The 12375-nt window shown below is 38.5% G+C and overlaps 1 protein-coding gene across 1 annotated transcript in view; it reads right to left on the bottom strand.

Annotated features, from left to right (window-relative positions):
* The window catches only part of LOC122789984, a 472870-nt gene extending 462665 nt beyond the window's left edge, over window positions 1-10205 (bottom strand). Inside the window, exon 1 of the mRNA XM_044057493.1 lies at window positions 10117-10205. The gene's annotated coding sequence lies outside the window, so the exon portion shown is untranslated. The remainder of the gene's footprint in view (window positions 1-10116) is intronic.
* Window positions 10206-12375: the final 2170 nt, after the last annotated feature.

Below are 12375 nucleotides of genomic sequence, written 5' to 3'. Positions count from 1 at the left end.
ACAGGAACTCTTAGAGTGGTTCAGATATGCCTCTTCACAAAACATTGCATGTGACTGACATGTAATATAACTAGGAGTGCTTCTGAAAATATCCCTAAAGGCAGAACTTTATTGTCAACATCCAGCATTATATCTGACAATTTCTTCTCTCAAGTCTTAAACATTTGAATATACCTTTCTGCTATAACATTAATAGTATTATGGTGACCAGGGACAGTGAATGATTAATAATCTCCTGTTTTTTAAAAAAAATAATGAAATTATTCTTGCATAAATCAAGTGCCATTGTCCACAACAGTATGTTCAGACAATTCATCTGAAGCAAACGAGTTTCTTAGTGCACTGACTACAATTTGTGATGTAATATCAGACGTCCACAGTACTTCCAAAACTTTTGATTACTCTCTCATAACAATCATGATTAAGTTATCTATGAAAGGACCTGCAAAATCAGTAGACAATGCTCCCAGCATCCTTCTGGAAACACTCCTGAAGGCAAACAAGTTTGGCAAGACATTTTCTATTCATAACAATCATGATCCTCTGCGAATAGGTTTTCTAATACTGCTTTTCTTAATCTTCATTTCTCCTTGGGCACAGTCTTTTCACCTCCTCTTATAATATCATTTTGTTTTGCTCCCCCACAACCATGTCTGAAGGTTCCTCTACTTTCACCCAAATGGCCCATTCATTCCAAAAGAATGAGATCTGGGTGTTCTAGACTAGGCAGGAGCCCTGTGGCCCCATTTGTCCCTGCCCATTAACCCCATCTGCCTTGCACTCACTGGCAAGAGTCAGGCAATAGGTAGCAGATGAGCTTGTTCATCCTAATCGGTGGCTTATCCTCTCCCTCAAGAAGTTCTGCCTTTGGAGGCTGCTTCGAGACCACAACTGCTACCTCCTAAGTGGAAACATGTCTACACATGCTAGTTTTCTCCCAGCAACTTGGTGTGAATGAACCATAGTAGCATAAGCTACCCTGGTTCAGACCTCATCTGGGTGAACACCTTGTGCTCCTGTTAGGTGCCATCCATGTGCTGAGATAGAACTCACCCCCCCCCATGATGGGTGAGCTGCTGGCTCCCATCTTCCCCAGCCACATCATATAGGGACTTCAGCCACTAGTCGAACTCAGGTCACCTGCAGGGCAGTTAGGGCTTTACCCTCCAGCACTGGTATTTTTATAGTATACTTTCAAGCTCTCATCTATACTATAATCCCAACCTTCCTTCACATAACACAGCAATTTGGAAAGTTATATGTCAGTTCAAATCATCTAAGCTATTGCTTCAGTTTTTACTGGGATGTCTTGAAGCTGTTCCACTGTCAGAGCATTAATACACTCTGTCATTCCTTCTGTTACTTAATAAAAAGTTTTGCATAAAGGAAACTTTAAGAGACCATCTGTACTTCCATGCCCCTTGGAAGTCCTGTATTCTGCCTGATAATGGCAAACAAATAAAATAATAGCACGTTTGAAAAAGTAAAGTTACTATGGCAGGCAGACCTTTATGCTCTGCAAACAATGTCAACACTGCCTTATGGTCTGTCACTACCTTAATCTTCTGCCTCAAGAGGATTAATAGAATTTCCTTAGTCCAGAAGTCAAAGCTAGAACTTTCTTTTTTGAGCTAATGATACTTGCTTTCTGTGGAAAAGTGCTTCAGAAACAAAAGTAATTGAGCACACATCCACAGCATCAGAAAAGTAACAAGACCCAGTAGGATGCACAAATACCAATGTAGGTGTAGTGATATGCTGCATACTGTAGTTCAGATTAGACTAGTTACGCAAGCAGGCTAAATTACTGCCCTGGTACCATTTTCAGAAGTATCACATGCTGCTGTAAGGGGTAGACTTTGTTCATACTGTGGCAACCCACCACTGGACCAGTAATCAAGGAGCCTGAATCCTCACCACTGGGAACAGTGGGGGATGTACACTGGGAGGATGACAGGTACACACACAGTATTTCCAGATGCAGCTCTCTGCATCAAGTGCAATTTCCCTTAAGAGCACACAGAAACCACAGTCAGTCCATGGCTGGTTTCTCCCTCTTTCTCCAGATCCCCAGTAAGACTCCCCACTGGCATACCTACAGAGTTGAGATCTCAGCTGAGTGGCCAAGCCAAGACCTCCAGCACCCTCTCTGTCCCACCAGTGCTTTGTGTCCCTGCCCAAGTCGCTGACACAGCAGGTTTGATTTACACACACACACACACACACACACACACACACACACACACACACACACACACACACACACACACACACACACACACACATACACACACACACACCTGGGAAAGGCTGGCACAGATTTACTAGCTATGCCCTCTTTTGCCCAGACTATAAGGTAGTTATCACTACCACCAGCCAACTCCTTATTAGCTAATTTAAGGCCCTTAACAAAAGGTGCCCAATCTTACTGTGTAATATTAATATTAATACAAATGGTAGTTTGACCAAGAGCAAGGCTATGAAGAGTGGCCCACACAGGGTTACCAAATAAATATGCAAGTATTCTAAAAACTTAAATACCTCTAGACAGATCAGCCACAATGAAATGTTTAAATATATTTAATAATAAATAATAAAAGAACAAGAAAATACCCAAGATGTAAAACAACATTGCAGGACAGTCTCAAATACATAAAGAAAAACATCTAAACTATGCTTCACTATATTCCTGACTGAATCTAAGAGAATTACTATACCCTAATTAACTTACTTAAGAGCAAGGCAGATGTGGTGAATGGATCTTCTAGCTGATGTTGTCAGGTCCAAGACAGAATACAGAATATTGTGTCTCTCTAAGAGACTTCTTAAATTAATATCTCAAATATTACTGCTGGGATAACTTGCAGAATTACATAATTTCTTGTCATCTGACTCTATCCCAGGTGAAACCCCCACTGCTGGAAGCTACCAGTATTTAGCATCTACCTGTGAAAATACATAGACCTCAGATCTTTGGCAGAGCGAGAAGTCATAAAACAATTACATCCCTTCACATTTCAAGGCTAGTGATTATTTCACATTACAGACAATACAGAAAGCTCCATAGTTTTAGACACTGTGTCTCCTTGCTGCGATAAAACTGAAAGATATCATCTTTTATTGCATAGCCATAAAGTAATGTAATTTCAGCTATTTTCTGAAGTTAGCCTCCTGTATTCCAGTTTCCACTATTAAAATATATACATTTAAATAGTTACAATAGTGCATGCACATTTCTGTTCTATTCCAGTAGAGCACACTGTCAGAGCATTGTGGTTACATTTTAAGCACAAAACACGTTATAATGTATCTTTACAACACATGTCTGTACAAACCTAGTTTGATATACACTTGACATACAGTTCTAATAAAGTTGTAACACAAGCATCTTATATGAATCATGTTGACATTCACAAATGACATATAATTATTTACAAAATTCCAGATAGGTGTGCTGGAAGTATCTCCCTTTGTCATACAAACTGCAACAGTAATCTGTCAGACATTAGTAATAGTTTATATTACTTAAATGCATTCAATTACTCACATTTTCACTAACAGGGAACATCTCTTTTTCAGTAATCTGTATAATTGTGCCAACATTTCACTTTGATAGACTTTGCATGCTATTTTATTGTGGAAAGGAGAGAGCATTTTTTTGAATAACATTTACCTTCTAAGCTAAAGATGAGTATAATTTACATCTAATACATTTCCCAAATACCAATCTGTAACATACCAAACTCACATTTAAGCATTTTACTTTGAATCTATCTTGCAGTCTCTGCAAGACATCCTGCAAGTTGCACAGGTATTCATTCTCTGTTCTTCCTCTTTCTAATTAATCATCCAGGTATATCACCGAATGTAAAACCTTTAAGAAGCTTTCCATAATTCTTTGGAAAATGAAAGGTACAGAGCTCACGTGATATCTGTTACAGACTGTTAAAACTCATTGCATATTTATCATTATGTATTTTTTTTTAGATTCATCATTCAGTTATGTTTGTCAACATGGAGATGTGAAATCAGTTTCTGATAACACGGTTCTATTACTCATTGATAACCTCCGACTCTCTTAGAAACAGCAAAACATGTCTTTAACCTGCAGTGATGGTCCCATATGAGAAAAAGCAGGGATCACAGAAGAATGTGATGCTGGGAGCTTTGGAACTTTTGGCTATAGGGTGGCAACACAAGGTAAAGGCATACAAATCAGAAAACATGAATTCACATGCAAAATTTGAAAAAGTTGTTGCTGGTCTTTTCCTGGTTAGGGGTAGCCACAGCGGAACTCTGGACCACTAATGATTGGCTGTAGATTTTCACGAATGTCGAGGTGCCAGCTCGAGGTTCAACCAAGGCACGCCCATTTACACATGTCTTTCGAACACCCACCCAACTGCGGGGAGGACATGCAGACTCCACACAGAAGACACTCCCATACTCCAGCCAAGAATCGAACGGGAGAACCTCTTGTTGTGAGGTAACAGCTACCGCTGCACCACCGTGTATACAAAATTTGAAAAAGGAAGTCTTTTATATACTTTGGGGATATTAAACCAAAAAGATTAGAAGAAAGATGTTGCAGTTTTACATCACGCTTGAGGAATATTCTACTTATAGATACTATGGTAAACGGTATCTCACCTACAGGTATCCTAACCTTGATTACAACTTGGGATGACACAAGGCTGTTCCGCAGCTTCCCATTTACGTCATTCACGAGCTACACAAGCTAGGGCATGTTAGGGTACCTAAGATGCATGTTCCATCTCTTTGGAGGCAAGAACATTACATATCCCTATACTCTGCTGAAGTTGCAGCCAAGAAAGGATATAAATAGATTATTCCATATGGAGCAAATAAAGTGATACAGAAGTTGTACTTAATATTGCATACAAATCTGATAAAAGGATGAGGAATATCAATATATATATCTTGGTTTGGACAGTAAAAGGAGAAAATGTAAAGGGTCAGGCCGCAATAGAGTTTTAAAAGTCTGTTGTAAGTCTGAGTGGGGAGCTAAAGGGGAACTAAATGTGGTGTTGTTCCAAGGAGGACAAGAAGTTAGGCAGTAAAGATGGGATACAAAGAGGCTGAAGAATAAAGCTGAAGATTTGCGTGCACTAGAAAAGTGTCAGTTAACAAGACTAGCCTCATAGTGAGAATGGTGGAGAAAAAAAAGTGCTAGATAATATTGGTAAGGGTGCAGGTTATAAGACACCAACCAGACCAGCTATGACTTCTCTTCTGTTGAAACAAAATGGGAGGGTACTTCTGCATAGAACAGATCAAGACCATAACAATTCTATCTTCATTTGTATCTTAAATATTATCTGGGGCCCTTGGTGTTTATTTATAATACTGTATTACATGCTAAAGTCATTCATTTTATTCAGTGAAGTTAAAGCATTAATTTTCTCTTTATTTTATTTAAGCATATTTATAGTTAGTAAAAATGACAGCACACACCTTCCGCATTTAAGGTGTAAGCACAGTTTTCTGACTTTAATAATCCCGTATCTGATGCTGGTAAATCACTCCTATTTCCCTTCTTTGCTTCTGCTACCCTTTAAGCATATTGCTTGAGTGAAATGTATTCCTGATTTGCTTAAACAAACAGCAGTGACAGTAAATAATCAGCACACAAGGCTTCAGTACGCTCTGTAGTGTAGTGGTACAGAGCTGTGACTATGACCCAGATGGCCTAAGATCGAACACTGATCCAGATACTGGAAAAGACTGTAGAAAAGGAGAGGAAAGCAGGACAGTGCCTTCTTGCCTCTCTGCGAATGTGAGTGAAGGGATGTACGTCGCAGGGAAGTCCAAGCTATGTCCCCCTAGAGACTAGAGAACATAAAAGGTAGAGTCAGCTGCAATGGAATAGCATGACCTGTTTACGCAATGAGGAAAGAACTGTCTGTTGCTTGGTAATCCCTTTGGTGTTTTTCATCCCTGCGGACAGTCTGGCATTATTTTCTTTTTTTTTTTTAAACAGCTGGCTACAAAGACAGGTATACAGATATACAGATTAACATATTTGCCTGCATGGTCAAACATTCACTTTACTCTAATGGACAGGTAGACAAATAAGTAGATAGACAGATAGGTTCCCTATTGATTTGTTGACAGCTTAAGTTGTCGAATGTGTATTCATCGACACCTAAGCGTCGAACGCTTAAAATAGCGAAAGGCCACATCATCAAATTCTTTCCTCGAGAAAGAATTTGTGTGGCCGTTCTTGGGGATTTGCCCTTTCCCCAGTGAGATTCAGAGTTGGTATATTCAGTTAGGGGGGTGTGGGGGGCGAAGCTCCTCACTATGTTTGGGTGCGTTTATTTATTTTGTTTGTGGATGACCAAGTGAATTTTTTTCCCTAGGAAAGAATTCTATGATTTGGCCTTTCACTATTTTTAGCTTTCGACGCTTAGGTGTCGATGATTTTGGATTCGACAACCTAAGCTGTCGATGTTATGATATGGACGCAACAGATAGATAGTCTGAGAATTAACAAAAAAAAAGCAGACAAGTGAAAACTGTTATATCGATCATTTGTTTACTGACGTCTGAAAGCTGCTGCCCCAACAAACTCCCTCCGTACAAATGATGCATCAACTGTGAAACTGCACTGCTAGTGTGATACTGTGACAGATACGCAGAGAAACTGCGCTCTCTGTTATCACAGTAAAATCTACTTCTAGAGGGGCAAGGTCATTTATAGGCTTTCATCACTTATAAAAGTGAGTAACACCCTTCTACTATGACCTTTCCACCCCTTAAGCAGTAATGGACATTCACGTGGAAAGCATTGGGGATTAAGTAAAAGACCCTCTGATGACCACCTGGATGATGATCACAACATAACCGTACACTTAGAAGGTAGCACCATGGTGGCGGCAGGCATGGTAGGCAGATACATAAGCAAGGAGTTGTCAAACTGCTGTGGTGCACATCAGGAAAGCAGCAGGATGCAGCAGGATGTACTACTGTCATTTCACATGTAGGAATATGCTGAGTACTGTACTCTAAACTGGACAAGTAAGGCAAGAGGCTGCAACCAGATGCTTAACTGTGTGTTTCAACCATGTAATGCAGAAACTTTGAGTGAGTCATTGTGCAAGTATAATGGGCTTTGACAATGCTGAAAGGTGATTGCAGTTTCAGTCATGCATTAGACATCGGTCCTACTCCTTAAGTGAAAATACCAGTTCTAAGAAATAGAGTCTAAAGTGAAGATTTGGTAGGATGGGGGGGGCGCTCTACCTGTAACTCTTAGTTGCAAATATACTGTCTCCCAGAAGTGGCAAAACCTCAGTGTTGGTAGCTTTACTCAGGTAGTGACAACTCAGATCTCTACAAGAATAGTAATGGGGCGCCACCATCACAGTGCGTGCATTTGTGTGCATATGTGTTTTTTAAGAAATGTCAGTGATTACTATCAGATGTTTATTGCATACTTGCCATATATCCGTTTTAATGTTGGGGTAACAAATATTTATTCCTTTAAAAGATTCTCCTTGAATATAAATTGTGCACATATGGCAAAAATGACATAGCAGTCCATTTTAAACAACACTTATGAAATGTAACTAGTTTAACAACCTGACGACAGCACAGTGCAGGGGGATATGATGTGACAAAGAAAGTGCTCAGTATGGAAGAACTTAAATATAATGATGTATTTTCATCAGAACCTCTCTAACTTTTGTCTCAAAACTCAGGCAGACCATGTGATGATACTTTGGCAACATGTAAGAAAAGACAATGCACTGATGTTACAATCAGGGAAGAATTAACAGAAGATCAAATGATGCTCATTTGCAAGGGAACACAGCGCCTTGCTCTAACATGCCATCAGTATCACACTGCTTACATTTTTCTGACGTTACACTACATTTTTTCTTATACTTTACATGCAAACATATTTCATTTCCTTATTGTGATAAGACAATGCAAAGCCAAATCAGTTAAGGCATTTATCCTCCATTATGTCTACTCATGTATGAGTTTCTTGAAACCTTGATGGCAAAGTTTTAGCGTTATGAATATGTCAGGTTCTCTGACTGTGAGCAGCAGATATAGGTTACAGCTGTAATTCTTGAAGTATAAACCTTAAATAATAAACTTTATATTACTTGTAAACAGATGTATGGCCACATGCCTTCATCACAGACACAACAATAGCTGGCTGAAACACCAGACAATTAAATTACTGACAGGTAAGTTGTTTACTTTTATTTAATGCTGTTTTGGCCACAAATGACTGTAATGCAATAATGTTATGATGATATTTTAAATTCGATTACAAAGTCACCATGGGCTGGTGACCAAGTTGATATGATTTATGTAGATGTTTGACAGGCACTGATAAAACATATAACTACTGGCAGTTATTGAAAGAAAACACTTGAAGAGCACTGAATGACTAATAAAGATTACTGACATTTTGAACTACAGTCTTGAGCTATACAAGGCAAACTGTTAGGAGTTGCACTGCTGGCATATATAAGAACATGTCTGAGTGGCAGTGTCTGTAACAACAAGTTTATTCAACATGTTAAGGATGTGTTTGTGTTTAAAACTAAACTGCAAGAAGGTTTAACATATAGGTACAAGTCAGCTGCTTAAAGCTGTAATCAGAGCATAGAAATACTTTTTCTAAACATTCATTATGCAGCAGTCATCGTAAGTGAGTGGGGTACCAAGAAGCTGTAGACTGAATGTTTCTGTAGTTACTAGTGCGTACTGATGTAAGCTGCATGACTAACTTCATTCTGTAACTAAGAACCTGCTGCATTTGAACCCCTTTGATTTTATATTTAAAAGTTAACATCTTCATGTGAATGTCGGCTCGTAAAATTAGTACTCTGTAGTCACTTTGCTTATCACCTGGATTGTAGATATAAAGGGTCCTTGGACCAGCCCTTTCACCAACTTAAACAAACAAACAAACAAACAAAGTTTCCTCTGATTCTGTTTACTTCACATTACACCTCATGGATCAGACACAACGCAGCTATTGGTTCAGACTGAGTACAAACATTGTGTATTACACTGTGAAAACGTCCATGTGTAAAACGGTCACTAAGTGGGTTGTATCACACCAGTGACAGTAACCTTCCATGGCTGAAGCAGGCAAGCATAATCCAAATATTCAATCTGCATTTGTCTCTCTGATAATTTCCAAAAAAACCCTTTGTCTAGCTAAGCATGGGTTGTTTGCAACGTAAGACAAACCAGTGGTTTCACAGTTTTGTTTTACTCTTAGCAACATCAGTAACTATAAAACTAAAGCAATTTATCCCCTCAGTTTTTCTCCCTATTTCCACTTGATGCTATTATCAATCAACAGAAAATGAACTACAGTACTTAAAAAACAAACTTGTGTAGTTACCTTAAACAGGAAGTAGAACCTTTTACTTCTTTTTATTGCCACAGGAATCAAAATCCTTAAATCAGCAACTTAATCACTGATTCTAAACCTGCAATCTTAAATAAGGAGCTTACATCCAAAGAGCTGACATGCATTTACATTATTTATATATATATATATATATATATATATATATATATATATATATATATATATATATAAAATCATGAGCAGCACTAAGAAAATATATGCCAAACACAGTAAGTCTCCTTCAGAGCAAGGCTCTTTTTTCTGATCTTTTATATCTATTCATTTGAGAGTTCCTGCACTTTTTTGTCTATCAATAACCACAGTGTGGTCACACCAAAGATGTTACCACGGAAACAGACACTGAGCCAGAATAAACTTCTTATTTAAGGAGTGGCCCTTTAGTGACAAGGCCGCTGCTGTTTATGTAGGTAGTGTTTGGAAACCTGCATCAGGGATGCTCTGATCCTACTATGCCTATCAGGAGACTAAATATAGTCCCAGCAGAGTACAGTGTTACCAGATACAAACAGCATCACCATGTGCCAGTGTTCAAACTACATGCAAAAAAACCCACATAAGATCATTTACTAAACATATGCTGCAACATAGGACAGTGAAAAACAAAGAGGATGACTATACCTAACTAGTATGGAGTATATACCTATATATTAAACCCAGAATCCACAAATGAAGGCTAATGTCGGACTTACCTTCAGGTGGGAATAAAATTGTGACAGTAAAAGGCGGCGTGCAAAAAATGGGTTTCAGTAAGAATCAGGTTGATATTGAAAAGGAACTTCCTGTCATATGCTCACTTCCTTGTTAGGCACATGTCACTGCGACATGGAAGGCAGAAAGTGTGCAAAGCAGAAAGTAGAAGGAACAGAAAGCTTTGTACTTTTCTGTGGGGGAAGGACAATTTTTATTCATTCTTTTGATAACTAGGGCAGAACGACAAAATCTGTTTTCAGTGGAGAGAACAGGGGAGGTCAGGTGACTTGTACAGATGTCATACTAGTAAATGTTAACAAGAATTGAACACAGGTCTTCCAAGCATGCAAGTCACAGTTTCATGTCATAACATCCAAGCTACATCAATATATCATGTATTCTTAAGAGTCCCAGAAGTAGCTATAAAAAGAAAGATCATCTCTCCTATTCTAATGAGGCATCTGTTCATGAGATGGGGTCAGAGCCTTTGCCAACCTTACAAAAATATAATCTCATGTTGCTGCCTTTCTGACTTTTAGAGCAGAGAATTAAGATCTGAACTGTTAATGAGCAGCTGCCTGTGCCCATGGTATAGGGTTTGATTCCTTCCACTTCCATTTGCATACTATGTAACAATGAGCAAGTCACTTAACCAGATAATGCTCCTAGGTCACCCCTGATAAGGGACACTTAAGTCCAGTGAGCTTATCTGATCAACAAGTGTATAAAATAAAAATAAATAAATTATTGCTGATTCCTTACATGCTGAACTATATGAGTATGTTACAGAACCTTGAGCATGGGCAGTCATTCTTTAATCTGTGCTCGAAGTAAAAACCTAGGATTCATTAAGTTTTTGCAATATGCTCTGAAGTAACAGTGTCACAGTCTGTGACTGGGTGCATGGATATCACATAAAGTGTAATGAGAAAGCAGTCCCATTGATAAGCAGCAAAGCTTAATGCAACAACTAGTAATACAGCAGCTGACAGGAAGTGTAACATGAATAGCAACCCATTACCAAGGCCTAGCTGACTCTGCACAATTTTTTGTGTTCATGCTGCAAAGTATGAAAGAAACTCTGAAGAAAGATTAGAAGAATTGTAAAAGATCTACTGTAGATGAAGGCAAAAATATTGAGCAAATGCAAGTAATGAAGAAATGCAAATATTCAGCCGAGTAATTAGAACAAAAGAAATGTGACATCATACAGAAAAGTACTGCAAGTAGGAGCATGCTGAGAGGTAAACAACAGTATCTACTGCAGTTCACTAGTGTACAAAGACTACTGGTAAACAACAGTAACTACTGCAGTTCACTAGTGTGCAAAGACTACTGATAAACAACAATAACTAGTGCAGTTCACTAGTGTACAAAGACTACTGGTAAACAACAATAACTAGTGCAGTTCACTAGTGTACAAAGACTACTGGTAAACAACAGTAACTACTACAGTTCACTAGTGTACAAAGACTACTGGTAAACAACAGTAACTACTGCAGTTCACTAGTATACAAAGACTACTGGTAAATAACAGTAACTACTGCAGTTCACTACTGTGCAAAGACTACTGGTAAACAACAATAACTACTGCAGTTCACTAGTGTACAAAGACTACTGGTAAACAACAGTAACTACTGCAGTTCACTAGTATGCAAAGACTACTGGTAAACAACAATAACTAGTGCAGTTCACTAGTGTACAAAGACTACTGGTAAACAACAGTAACTACTGCAAATATTCAGCCGAGTAATTAGAACAAAAGAAATGTGACATCATACAGAAAAGTACTACAAGTAGGAGCATGCTGAGAGGTAAACAACAGTATCTACTGCAGTTCACTAGTGTACAAAGACTACTGGTAAACAACAATAACTACTGCAGTTCACTAGTGTACAAAGACTACTGGTAAACAACAGTAACTACTGCAGTTCACTAGTATGCAAAGACTACTGGTAAACAACAATAACTAGTGCAGTTCACTAGTGTACAAAGACTACTGGTAAACAACAGTAACTACTGCAGTTCACTAGTGTACAAAGACTACTGGTAAACAACAGTAACTACTGCAGTTCACTAGTATACAAAGACTACTGGTAAACAACAGTAACTACTGCAGTTCACTACTGTGCAAAGACTACTGGTAAACAACAGTAACTACTGCAGTTCACTACTGTGCAAAGACTACTGGTAAACAACAATAACTACTGCAGTTCACTAGTGTGCAAAGACTACTGTAAAAACTGAAGCCACACCAG

The sequence above is a fragment of the Protopterus annectens genome, chromosome 15.part0 (genome assembly GCF_019279795.1).
Source record: "Protopterus annectens isolate FY-2018-M chromosome 15.part0, PAN1.0, whole genome shotgun sequence".
Classification (NCBI taxonomy): Eukaryota; Metazoa; Chordata; order Ceratodontiformes; family Protopteridae; genus Protopterus; species Protopterus annectens.
The sequence above is the reverse complement of the archived record's forward strand: the minus strand, read 5'-3'. Positions and strand labels throughout refer to the sequence as shown.